The sequence below is a fragment of the Danio rerio genome, chromosome 15, assembly GCF_052040795.2.
Source record: "Danio rerio strain M-AB ecotype USA chromosome 15, GRCz13ab, whole genome shotgun sequence".
NCBI lineage: Eukaryota > Metazoa > Chordata > Actinopteri > Cypriniformes > Danionidae > Danio > Danio rerio.
The window spans coordinates 28965519-28977537 of record NC_141035.1 but is presented as its reverse complement, the minus strand read 5'-3'; the positions used below and the strand labels follow the sequence as shown (position 1 = coordinate 28977537).

The 12019-nt window shown below is 34.7% G+C and overlaps 1 protein-coding gene and 1 long non-coding RNA gene across 7 annotated transcripts in view; one reads left to right on the top strand and one right to left on the bottom strand.

Moving 5' to 3' along the window:
* The window catches only part of rtn4rl1b (reticulon 4 receptor-like 1b), a 298377-nt gene that overhangs the window by 129218 nt on the left and 157140 nt on the right, over window positions 1-12019 (bottom strand).
* The window catches only part of LOC147833685 (uncharacterized), a 291750-nt gene that overhangs the window by 222871 nt on the left and 56860 nt on the right, over window positions 1-12019 (top strand). The window contains exons 5-6 of one of the 6 annotated variants that reach the window (XR_015509538.1): window positions 5741-5797; window positions 7846-8010. The exons of the other annotated variants lie outside the window; for them this stretch is intronic. This is a non-coding gene — a long non-coding RNA (uncharacterized LOC147833685). Of the gene's footprint in view, window positions 1-5740; window positions 5798-7845; window positions 8011-12019 lie in introns of those variants that run through there. 6 annotated transcript variants of the gene reach the window in all.

Genomic DNA, 12019 nt, shown 5'->3' with positions numbered 1-12019 from the left:
ATGAATCAACGGTTTTATTCAAGTCACCCAATACTACAGTTTCTTATCAAATCATTAACCAATCAAATGCTCTTTAATATCTGACATGCCCTGCTCCCTTCAAGAAGCTTCTCTTTTGCTTTTCATTTGAAGCACTTGAGCTCAACCACTCTCACTGGCAGAGCTGTGAACAAAACATTGGCTGTTTTTTAAAGTTGGGAGAAGCTACTCTGTGCCTCATTCTCTCATCGTGTTTTGGTATAGATTACATCGAACGTTGAATAAAGATACATATTTCAGCATATATATTATATTGTTAGGATGTATGCATATATATATATATATATATATATATATATATATATATATATATATATATATATATATATATATATATATATATATATATATACATATATACATAAATACATACATACACACACATTTTTTTACACTATAAATCCATTACTAAATTGCATATTTCTAGAAATATAAAATATTTTTTAAAAGATCGGAATCCAATCTTTTTTCTATGTCACAAATCCATTAAATCAATCATTTAAGATAACATTTTTCCTGTCACTTGGCACTAGCAATGCCAAGGTTATGGGTTTGATTCATAATGTGATATGAATTGGTGAAAATAATGCATAGCTTTAATGTAATGTAGGTCTATTTGGATAAAATCACCTTCCAAAGCATACATGCAAAGGAATGAAAGATATTGTGCTCTTTTGAACTTTCTGTGAATAAAAAAAAATGTATCAATGTTTCTACAAAAAAAAAACTAAGTAACAAAGTTGTTTTCATTGATAAAGTATAGCTTTGCATTCAAAGAACAAAATATAACACTTTAAAATGTATTCAAATGAATAGCAGCCTTTATGAAATTAAATAATATTCTTAATATTTTGTTAAGAAATAAAAGCTTGGTGAGCATTAAAAAACTTTTTTTAAAAAGCATTTAAAAAAATTAAGCAGTTCCTATCCAAAACTTTTGAACAATTGAATAATTGGTAGAATTGGTATTGCTCAACATGCTTTGTGTGTCCATCTCTTTGCTTTGAGCTAGAGATTCTTTCAAGACATTTAAGCAGTCTTTTCAGTCTTTGCTTTAAGTTTTTATGTCTATTCAGGTGCAGTGTCTCTGCAAAGGCTGTTTCCCTAATACAGAAACTTTTTATTCATTTTGGGCTTTTATTTACACATACATATGACATTGCCTGAAAATGTAATCTTTTGAGTATTTTTTTTATACTATTATTTTCTCTAAAGGTATGTAAACTACAAAAATGTGCATGTGTGTAGCCATGGGCCAGTATAAGTTTCTGATGGTATGATAACCTTGGATAAAAGTACTGTGGATCCATAGTATTGTGATTACTGCTCTAAAATAAGTTATTTAAACACAATATATTTTATTCTAAGAAACATTTATAACACTTTAGAACAGTAAACATGTCATGACTTCTGTTCTCTTTGTTAGTTTCAAAAACACAGATTACATTCCAAAATGTAAAGAAATGCATTTTAAAAACCTTATGTATATCTTGGGAATGTTATAACAGAACATTTTAGCTGTATTAAAACCTTGAATTATCCAAACCACGGTAAACCTGTTATCGTCTCATGCCTTCTCATGCCTGCATGTGTGTTATCCATTTATACTGTATATTATCTAGTCTATATGCACGTGCAAGTACTTGACAACTAACTTTTCTGGGCCTGAAAATGCTAACTTTTCAAAACCTTTCATCGTCATCTTTAAGTAAACGACAAAAGGTGTGCATTATCAATTATAGTCTATACATGTAAAGCCCAACAGTCAACTTTATCAAATGAAATGAGTGTAGTCAACTCAAAATTGACTGAAAGTTAATTCTACTCATTTGAAAAGAGTTTTGAACTCAGTGTTGAAGGTAATAAGTTAATTAATTACCTCATTACTTCAACTTAAAGCGGTGGTCCAGAATGTAATTTTAAGGCTTGGTTGTGTTTATAAGATGCAAAGCAGTCTGTGCTCATGTTTCACTTGAAGGAAATCACGTTATTTTTTCATATATCTCACTTTGATTATAAACAGCTACTCAGCTAACATGAAAACGACTGTCAAATTTCCTAGTTCCTCTAAAGGCCCACCCTTAAGTGACTCTGATTGGTCGTCATCATAATGGGCTACTATTCGCGGATCGGCTCCATGTCACGCCCATAAAAGCATGCGCTTTTTTGATGTGTAAACAATCAGTCAACCTCCTGCCTGCTCTCTCTAAAATATAATCTGACAAGTTTCTGTAACGAGTGAAAATGGGGTGCGGCTCCTTTAAGACTGTTTGCCATTGTGTGTGCGTCTATGTGTGTGTGTGTGTGTGTGTGTGTGTGTGAATGTTGTCTGCGTCTGTGTGTGTGTGAATGTGTGAACTTTCTGTAACAAGCGCATGTGCACGTTTTTTTTTTTTTTTTTTCTCTGATGCTCGGATTAAGTTATTTTCTGTAATATATTGTGACAGAAGAATAAAGCACAAGATGTGGGATGAGACCTGTGTGAGCCTTGATTTATTTTTCTGCTACTACGAGCCAGGTGAGCTATCCTGTATTTTTTTTTTTTACTCAATGCGTTACATGATGTCTTTCACCTATATCCGGAATATGCAGGTGAAAGTATTATGGATCATCCACATATCTTTTGCGACTTCATTATCTGAGATGTGAAACGCATGGAAAAGCTGCCTGAAGACAATCAATGCAGTCGCGCACACACATAAGAGACACAAATGTGCTGGTGGAGTGTGTGTGTTTACAGCAGTTTGACTGATAAATATGAATTTGTAGCTAAATCGTTTGCCCGCAAAGCAGCATTACCCATTGTTTACATCGCTGCTACAGCGTACCGTTAACGCTAGACACTATACATGTCATGATCAATTTTAACAAATAAAAACACTTACAGGTTGTAGTTCACAGCTTTTGCTTTGAAGAGATTTTAGCTGAATCCAGCACTGAACTGGGAGAGATTCTGGAAGCTGTTTTGTCTAAACATGCTTGCTATGTATTTTATGATTCTCTGGAACGTAATTAATATTGAACTGTAAGCACTTCTGTCTTTGTGTCGTGTCCTTTGGATGCCCAAATACAGAAACAGACAAAGCTCTGTGGAAACAGTAGTGTTTAGACGCATTTTTAGCTTCATCTCTGCTATAACGTTACAGCGCCTCTGGCCACGGCCCTTAGCTGCGCAGTTTGTGTGTGCAGTAAATGAAACTTTGTGATCTCACAGGGGGCAGAAGTATTTTTTGTAGTCCCCAAGATTTGTTCATTTTGGGCTTTGCTAAGCTAACTCTGTAAAAACCAAGGTCTGCCTTTGCATTGAACTTACATTCAGAGATGTTGTTTATGTTCACACAGCTACATTACACATCAACTAAGGTTTAAAATATGATATCACAGTGGTCCACCCCTTTAAATAGAGGAAGTTCACAGTACTCAGATTAGTTTTTTAATGGTTTGTAGCAACTGGTTTCCTCAAACGGTTTGAGTTGCCTTAACTTATTGGGTTTTACATGCAGTTGGTTTGAGTTCTCTTCATTCATTGAGTTTTACTGCACTCAAATTGCTTTGTTTACTCAAATGGATTAAGTTCACAGTACTCAAGTTTAGTTTTTGAACTTAAATGGTTTGTAGCAATCAGTTTCCTCAAATGGTTTGAGTTACCTTAACTTTTTGGGTTTTACAGTATATGAATGTTCTAGTATTTGACAATCAAAACAACAATGGTGGACTTTACAGTTCCTTATGTGTGAACTAACTTTACAACTTTTTAAAAACTATCCATTTTTGTCATATCTACAGATATGCATGAAATAGGATGGTTTTAAATAGGCTGTATGTCATTGTTTGACAGTTTTTTTTTTTTTTTAAATTTTGTCATTTTCTGGCATTTACTTGCTCCTCACCAGTTTGAGTTTTTTTTTCTTCCGTTGAACACAAAAGATGTATTGAAAAGTGTTGGAAACCTTCGACTTCCATTGAATTTGTTGGAATCAAATAAATACATTCTATAATACAGAACCAACAGGACAAAAAATGGTTTGGAACGAGCAAAGGTTGAGTTAACAATGACATATTTATCATTTTTGGTTGAAATATCACTTTAACAATATTGTCATCTGTACACAAAACACATTAAGGAAATAACTGCATCAGTGACTATATTTACATGGACATCAGTAATCTAATTATTTGCCTTAATCTGAATAAGACTATAATATGATTAAGGTGTTTACATAAGTTGCTTTTTAAATGTTTTTTTATGATCCTGTTTTACATGTTATAGCACATAATTCAATTAACATCATTGCGTCATCAAGCATTTCCTTCTGAGTTTCATTTAATTTTGGGTGTTTCATTCTTAATTTGTTGACTTTGTGTTTGTTCACTTTCATTCAGGAACATTTCATGCACACCCCCCGTGACAAACGAGATATTGGATGCGAGTATGAACTGATGGAGGAGTGTTGTTTTAATGGAATTTGATACCACATTCTGTATGGGGTAAAAAAATGTGGTCTGCGGTCTTTTATTGACATGGTAGTTACAGAGAATAGTGTCAAATAGTGCCATGTGTGTATGAGATATCCTGTCAAAAAAATTAGACAAAAATCCTACATGACGGTAATAGTTTGATTGCTATGTTTACATGTCTGTACTGCACTTCAATAATGCGACTATAAATCGGCAAACTCCACATGTCTTAATCTGATTTCTGTTTTGTTATGACCTTAATCGGATTAAATTGCTATTTGTCTCTTAATCAGTATTGTCTTAATCCTATTAAAATCGTATTATTGGTGTCCATGTAAACGTAGCCATTGTTGTGTAATCGTATCCTCAGAGAATCTATATGCTTCATCCAAAGCCGCTAAAAATCATCAATGGAATTGGTCTCATCAAGTGAGAGTGTGAAACACCTGAGACCATGAAACAAATGGCTTACAATGGGAAAAGGCACAATAAATCCTGCTCTCCTGCCCCTGACCTTCTTACCTTTGAACATTTTATCACCCTCTTCTTTTCTTCAAGGCTTTGTCCCGCACTTTTTTTTATCTATTATAGCACTCCATACTCCACATCAATCCCTCAGTTGTATTGTGAATGACAGAGAGATGGATAAAGACCAGGAGAAAATAAGCAGACACACAGTACCTTTGGGTATATCTTCAGTGTCTCTTGAGTTTTTGCACTTTGATATTCGGCAGATTCTGCTTCCTCCATGCATGTCATCAATAGATTCTCTGAAGTTTGTCATCTTCTGGAGTTTATCTTCCTCCAAGCCCTCTTTTTTTATTCTTCTTTCTCTTTTTTTTCTGTGCTTCTTCATCCTCATTCCACACCTGTTCTTATCAAAGGCTTAGTCTTTTTATTATCGGCACTCTCTACTTATATGGGCTTACAGGATTATGTTCCCAAAAAGGAATTTTTTGGTGTCATTGCATTTAATTATCCATGCAAATGAAAAAAAAAAACTATATTTATTTAAAGCAGGAGATTAAACGAAACCAAATAATTAAACATGTCAGATCTGCAGATAAGACTAAATCTTCTAAGAAACATCTGAGGTATAAATGGAAAGCGTTTCAACTGTGTGTGTGTTCTGAATGTCTGGTTGAACGTATAAAGGCATTTGATTGTACTTTCCGGCCTTGCATGAGTCAGAGTAGTATGTCTTGGATGCAAAGCAATATTTCATGTTCCCTTATCTGGGCAGGAGAGAACACGTTTTGGTCAACAGCAGAGCTGAGATGGGACCTACTGCCCAGGAAAGGTGAGATTAATCTCTTTCCGCTCTCGCCGTCTTACAGCTGCTACATTAAATGCATCCATGCAGAGCCGAGCCACTCTGAACCTAGTTTTCTATGACAGAGGAGCCATCAGTGACCCGCTTCTTTCTTTACCTCAGTTCTTTCAGCAGTTTTGTGCAAGTCAAGGAAATGCCCTTTACATACAATAAAAGTTTTGTGTTATATTTATTAATATTAGTCAACTTCATTTAGATAGAAACATATATATTAGTTGATATGAAAGATGATTCAATTCATATTTTTGTATAAATATTTAGCAACATATGTGAAAACGCCCATAATTAATTGTGTGTGTGGATAAAACTATATTAGATTTATTTTTAGATATCCCCCAATAAAAATGAGAAAAGTTTTATACTATTATTATTATCATTATTATTATTATTATTATTATTATTGGTAGTTGTAGTTGTAGTACATAAAAAATATTTTTACTGTGTTTATAGTTCTGATTTAAAATGAGTTAAACACAATTCTTGAGTTTATTTTGGGAAATGTTTTTAAAGTCAAATCTATGGTGCCCGAGAGAGCTTAACGTGGAGCAATTTACTCTAAGAAAACACATGCAATTCAGAAAAGCGCCGGCAAATTGAGAAAACATCATCCATTTGACAGCACACATGCTGCAAATCATTCTCACAACAAAAAAAAAATTAATAAAACATGCTGCATTCTCTCACAACACAAACAAATAAATAAAACGTGCTGCATTTTCTCGCAACACATTTAAATACTGTAACTCTGAACACAACGAAAATGTTTCAAGGAGACCCTAAAACGCGACAAACCCTGCTATTTACGTTATGGTCATTTAGGCTAATAATATTCAAAAGACAAGATAATTGGGATATTAAAATAAATAATCATGTTTTTGGGTCCCCTTAAAAGATTTCCGTTGTGTTCCGCTTTGTTTGTGTTGTGAGAAAATGCTATGCGTTTTTGTAATTTGTTTGCGTTGTCAGAAAATAATAATAATATTATTTAATAATAATAATAATAATAAATATTATTATTATTACAAGGGTGCCTCAGCGAGCACTGTGGGGGGTCGCGTCATATTTTTTATTTCTTAGCCGTGGAAAATTAGGACAATGATCATGTTGCCTTGCAATAAAAAAAAAAAATTGTAATTCGACCTCCACAAAAAAAGAGCGTCTCACTGATTCGCCTTCAGCAGCTAATACTAACAACCCAAGTATACTGGACCCTGGTGAGAAAGCTCCAAACACTTCAAGTCGCAGCGCTAGCAATACTAAAAACACGAAATGCAGGAAATACCAAGATAGTTATCTGAACTATAGTTTTATTCTATTTTCTTGAAGCAAAGAATCCCTGACCCAGCCACAGTGCATTATCTGCACCAAAGTTCTTGCTAGCGAATGCATGAGGCCAAACTAATAAGACATTTGGCGATGACTCTTCCCCAATACTGCGACAAGCCCATAGCATTTTTTGAGAGCAAGGCGAAAGAATTGACACACACTCAAAATGAGACTAGGGACAACACAGCGACTGACAAGAAACTTTTATAAAATTGGCAACTAATATAAGGCCAATTTAAAGGCCAAAGGCTTACGTTTCTTAGTTACTAATGGCCTACTGGTGTTTTGCCTTTATATTTTGCATTAGTTATTTGTCCATAAACATATCTATATACAGTAATAAACAAACTATTTGTTTGAAAACAACAATTTTTGTCAAAAAATAAGTTTTATCTTATTTGAGCGATAATATCATTAAATGTTGAGGGAAGCCTTAAAATATTTTCTGGGGGAAAAGGGGGTCAAAAAAAGGTTGGGAACCACTGCTGTAAGGTGAAAAATTCGACAAAATGCAAATAAATAAAAAACATTAAGCAATTTCCAAATACCGTTAATAAGGTGTATAAATATTAACATATAATTTGGTTAATATTTACAAATATTATCCTAATCAATAATACAATATTAAAATTTCATTTTTATTTCAAATAAGTACTGTTGTTTTGTTCATCTTTTGTCATGATCACCAGGGATTCACTCCTGGCAATGAACTACAATTCCCATCATGCCAATTCACACACACCAGTTGCTGTTCACTGATGACACACACAGCTGATCACATCAACACTGATCATCAGGACTACTTATACACCTTACAAACACCAGATCAGGACTGAGTCTTGCAATCATCATGTGTAAGTTTTGTTTGCTATTTGTTTTTGCCTGCTGTGTTTCTCATTTTAGTTTTGTTATTTTGTTATATTCTGACCACCGCCTAAATTTTGACCTCCTGTTTTCGATAATGTTTTTAATGTCCTGTATGTGCTGGTTTTACCCGGTTTATTAAATTGCACTTTTATCCTTACTTTCATTGTCTGATATTCATCTCTGCTTGTGTCATCTTCTCATACTGATTTTGCCATGATCTAAACTTGAAACAGTTTAATTGTTATTTATTATTTTGTTGTGTTTATTTTTGTCAACAATATTATATTCAGTTCTCCATCTCCATTTTGTTTGCTGGAGAAAAAAAGAAAATCCCAAGGTTTTCTTTAGCATATTTTTGTCTGTCGTGTTCTGTGCCACTCTCCCCTGCCACATGGCATCCAGAGTCTCTCCTCTAATCAGAATGATCAGCATGATGGCTCTGTGCTGAATTAAGGCAAACAGATTTCCACACACGCCGTTCATCAGCACTTTTCGGGACTTTAAACAGCTCACAGACTGCAGAGTCACATCCAACTGCTCGCATCCCTCCATCCATCAGACGCACCCATCTGCCCGCATGATTCAAATTCACACTGCTCATTATGCACACCGGGGCGGATAAAAAAGAGAAAACATCACCAAACGCTGAGATCCCTAACATTATTCTCTTAATAGATTTTCATTTGGAGCCCTGGGAATTAATTTCCCTCCACTTTTTTTTCCCTTCTTTTTTTTAAATCAACTTGGAAAATGATCCCCTCCTGGTATCGCAGCACTGCGGTTTATTCTAATGAAAAAAGATTACATCTTGAATTAGAAACCGCTCATCCTCGGCCTGTGCTTTAGACAGAAGTGAAGACAATCAAAAAGACCCCTGGTTTCGAAGCTGCAGTTTTAATATTCACAGCTCTGTGTGATTACAGTATGTGCATATGCGCACTCATTTTCAATACTGCTACAAATATAATTACAATTAGTGCCAGTGTGACATTGCTTTTGTGCAACAGTTCAGTAAACAAAGTAGTAATACTAAAATCTTGCACAATTGCTGATTATTTTCTCTGCTGAAGGAAATAGTTAAACAAAACCACTGCAGAAACTCAGAATCTCTTATTGTCATTTTAGTATCAAGGGTTACTGTTGCGTGCGTGCGTGCGTGCGTGCGTGCGTGTGTGTGTGTGTGTGTGTGCTTTTTTTGTTTGTTTGTTTGTTTTAAATGAATATTTTAAAGCTTGGATTTTACACCTTGCACTTTTGACAGTTTTTGTTAGATTTATTTTTTAAATTTAAAGTATTGTTTGGCTCAAATATATATTTATTTTATTTTAGCAGTTTTGTGTGTCAGCTTATTTTCAGTTGTTTCAATATTACATCAGTACTTTTATTCAGTATTTCATTATACTTCTGCTTGATTTCTCATGTTTTATTCATGAATGAAAGTACATCAGTGAAGATTAACATGCTACTCTATTTCTGCTATATCAGTATATGACAGAATTCTTAGGAGTATAAACTCATTCACAACCTCCAAATTGCTCAATTTCTGAACAAACTAGTATTTGTTAAGTGAAATAATCAATAAATCACTGGCCAAATATAAAATACCTGCTTTGAAGTTACTATAACTACCAATGTTCTAGGAAGAAATTAGTTTCTGACAAAAAATATTGATAGTAGAGCAATATTATACCTGCTTTTCTACTGCTGTATTTGCTGATGTTGTTGTTCAACTTATGACAAAAATATTTCTGACAGCTGGTACTGTAAGTGTGACATTTCCCCAACCCTTCCTCCACTGTGATTGGACGTCTGCTAAAAAGTGACATTGCTTAGCACTCCATTTTACCTTAAAGGGCTTTTCACACTGTACTTAACCCCAGGTTATCATCATTCTAAACCCAAAGTTTAACACCAGGTTGTAGAGTGTTAACCTCACATCATGGTGCCACACATGCAGTGTGAAATTATGCTGTTTTTGAACTGCTAGATGCTTAGCAAATGTCAGTCAATCAAGTCTCATATTCAGATGCTTTGTACAATAACAGTAACACTGCACATTGTATAACCAGTATGCTTTAGTGTTTCAGGAAAAAGTCAAATGTTACGTGACAATTTAAGTGAAAAAGAGCCAGTTTCATTCTTTCCTTTGTATAAATGTCCTTTCATTCAGGATACGGCTGCTAAACAGAACTGTACAAAACTCTTAGGCCCATGTTAGCTTTTGTTTGTTTGTTTTAGCTATTGTTATGTGACCATACTGTATATAATTATCTCTTGGCCTCAACCTGAAGAGTGAAATCCTTTTTGAAGAGAAAAATAGCATAAAACTCTAACAGTCATGAACTGGCCCTCACAGAGTCTAGAGCTGAATACAAAGAGGCCATGTGGGATTACCTGGACAGAAAAAAAATCTAACCTCAAATCTATAGTCAAACTTTGGGAAAGTGCTGAAAGAAGCTTGGAGTACTTCAAAACAGTCTCCCTGGTGTGCTTAGTGCTGAGCGAGGTCACATTAAATATTTTTGAATTCTTTCTTTTTTTCTCCTGAAATTATTTTTTAAAATGTCTGGACATATTTTCTGTAATTTACATTTGTATCTTTACAAAGATCCCAAAACATAGATATGGATGGCCATTATGACTTGGCAAAAACACCAGAGCTGGTGGGTTTGAACATTTGCACAATTCCGTAAAAGAATTATGAGGAAGAGCAGCGCTAGTAAAGACGTTGCATTCATGGATCCCTCCAATCAATGACACAGACTTTGCAAATATGCAGAGATTAGGATGGTAAAGTGCTAATCATAAATAAATTAATGGTTATGTGTATTTCATAAGTAGTTTGAAACATGAAGCAAGGAAGCCAAAGATTCTTTTTATCCTGTGTTAATTGACCTAGGGTTAACTACTTTAAAGTGAATTAGAAATAAACGTTATGCACCTTGTCATGCTGCTATTGCTTAAACATAATGATGCTCCAATAGAAGCAGATAAAAAAAAAAAAACATGCTAGCCTAAAAAGAACAGAAATGCTGTAGTAAGCACTTGACCAAATACACAGTCAAACGTGACAGTCAAACTTGCAAACAGAAAAGGCGAATGATACAAACAGTAAAAAACTCTCAACACTATTGGATTGTCTAAGAAATATGATTCAGTCAGTCAAATTCCTTGACAATAACTAGCTTTAAAATTCAATATGGTGTGCAATTATTACCCAGCAGTCTGTGGAGGACTTCTTTGTAGGACACTTTTCACTCTGCAGAGCTACTGAAGCTGCGTTTGCATATTTTGAATGAAAGTCACAGAAAAATCTCTTCAGAACTCATTCTGTGGCATTTTTTTGTGAAGGCCTCACTGTTTTACTACTGCTACTGTAGGCACTTATCTGCTTACCTTGCGGCTGTGAAACAAGGTATTTAACAGGGGAAGGTCAGGTGTAAAATAGAGATCCGCCACACTGCGTGACGAACCTCTGATGAGGAAATTCATCAAAACCGTCACCGTGTCTGACAGTACATATTTTCTTTGTCTCACTCTTCCTTTCTCAACACAATCGCATACAGTACATGCCATAGCCTAGATGACTTTTAAAAGAGAAATTTGTAACAAAACAAAATAAATTGTTGCACGGTTGGCTAGTTTGCTTCTTAGCTTTGATGCCTATCTGGCTAGATAAATGTTTCTTTGATCAGCTGAAAATCTGAAATGGAAAGTTGCAAGGTTAATTGTAGTTGACACTCACCGGCCACTTTATTAGGTACACCAATCCAACTGTTAACGCAAATTTCTAATCATCACATGGCAACAACTCAATACAATTAGGCATGTACACATTGTCAGGTTGATCTGCTGCAGTTCAAACTAAGCATTAGATAGGGGAAGAAAGGTAATTTAAGTGACTTTGAATGTGGCATGGTTGGTGGTGCCAGACTGGCTGGTCTGAGTATTTCAGAATATGCTGATCTACTTGGATTTAATTACGCACAACGATAG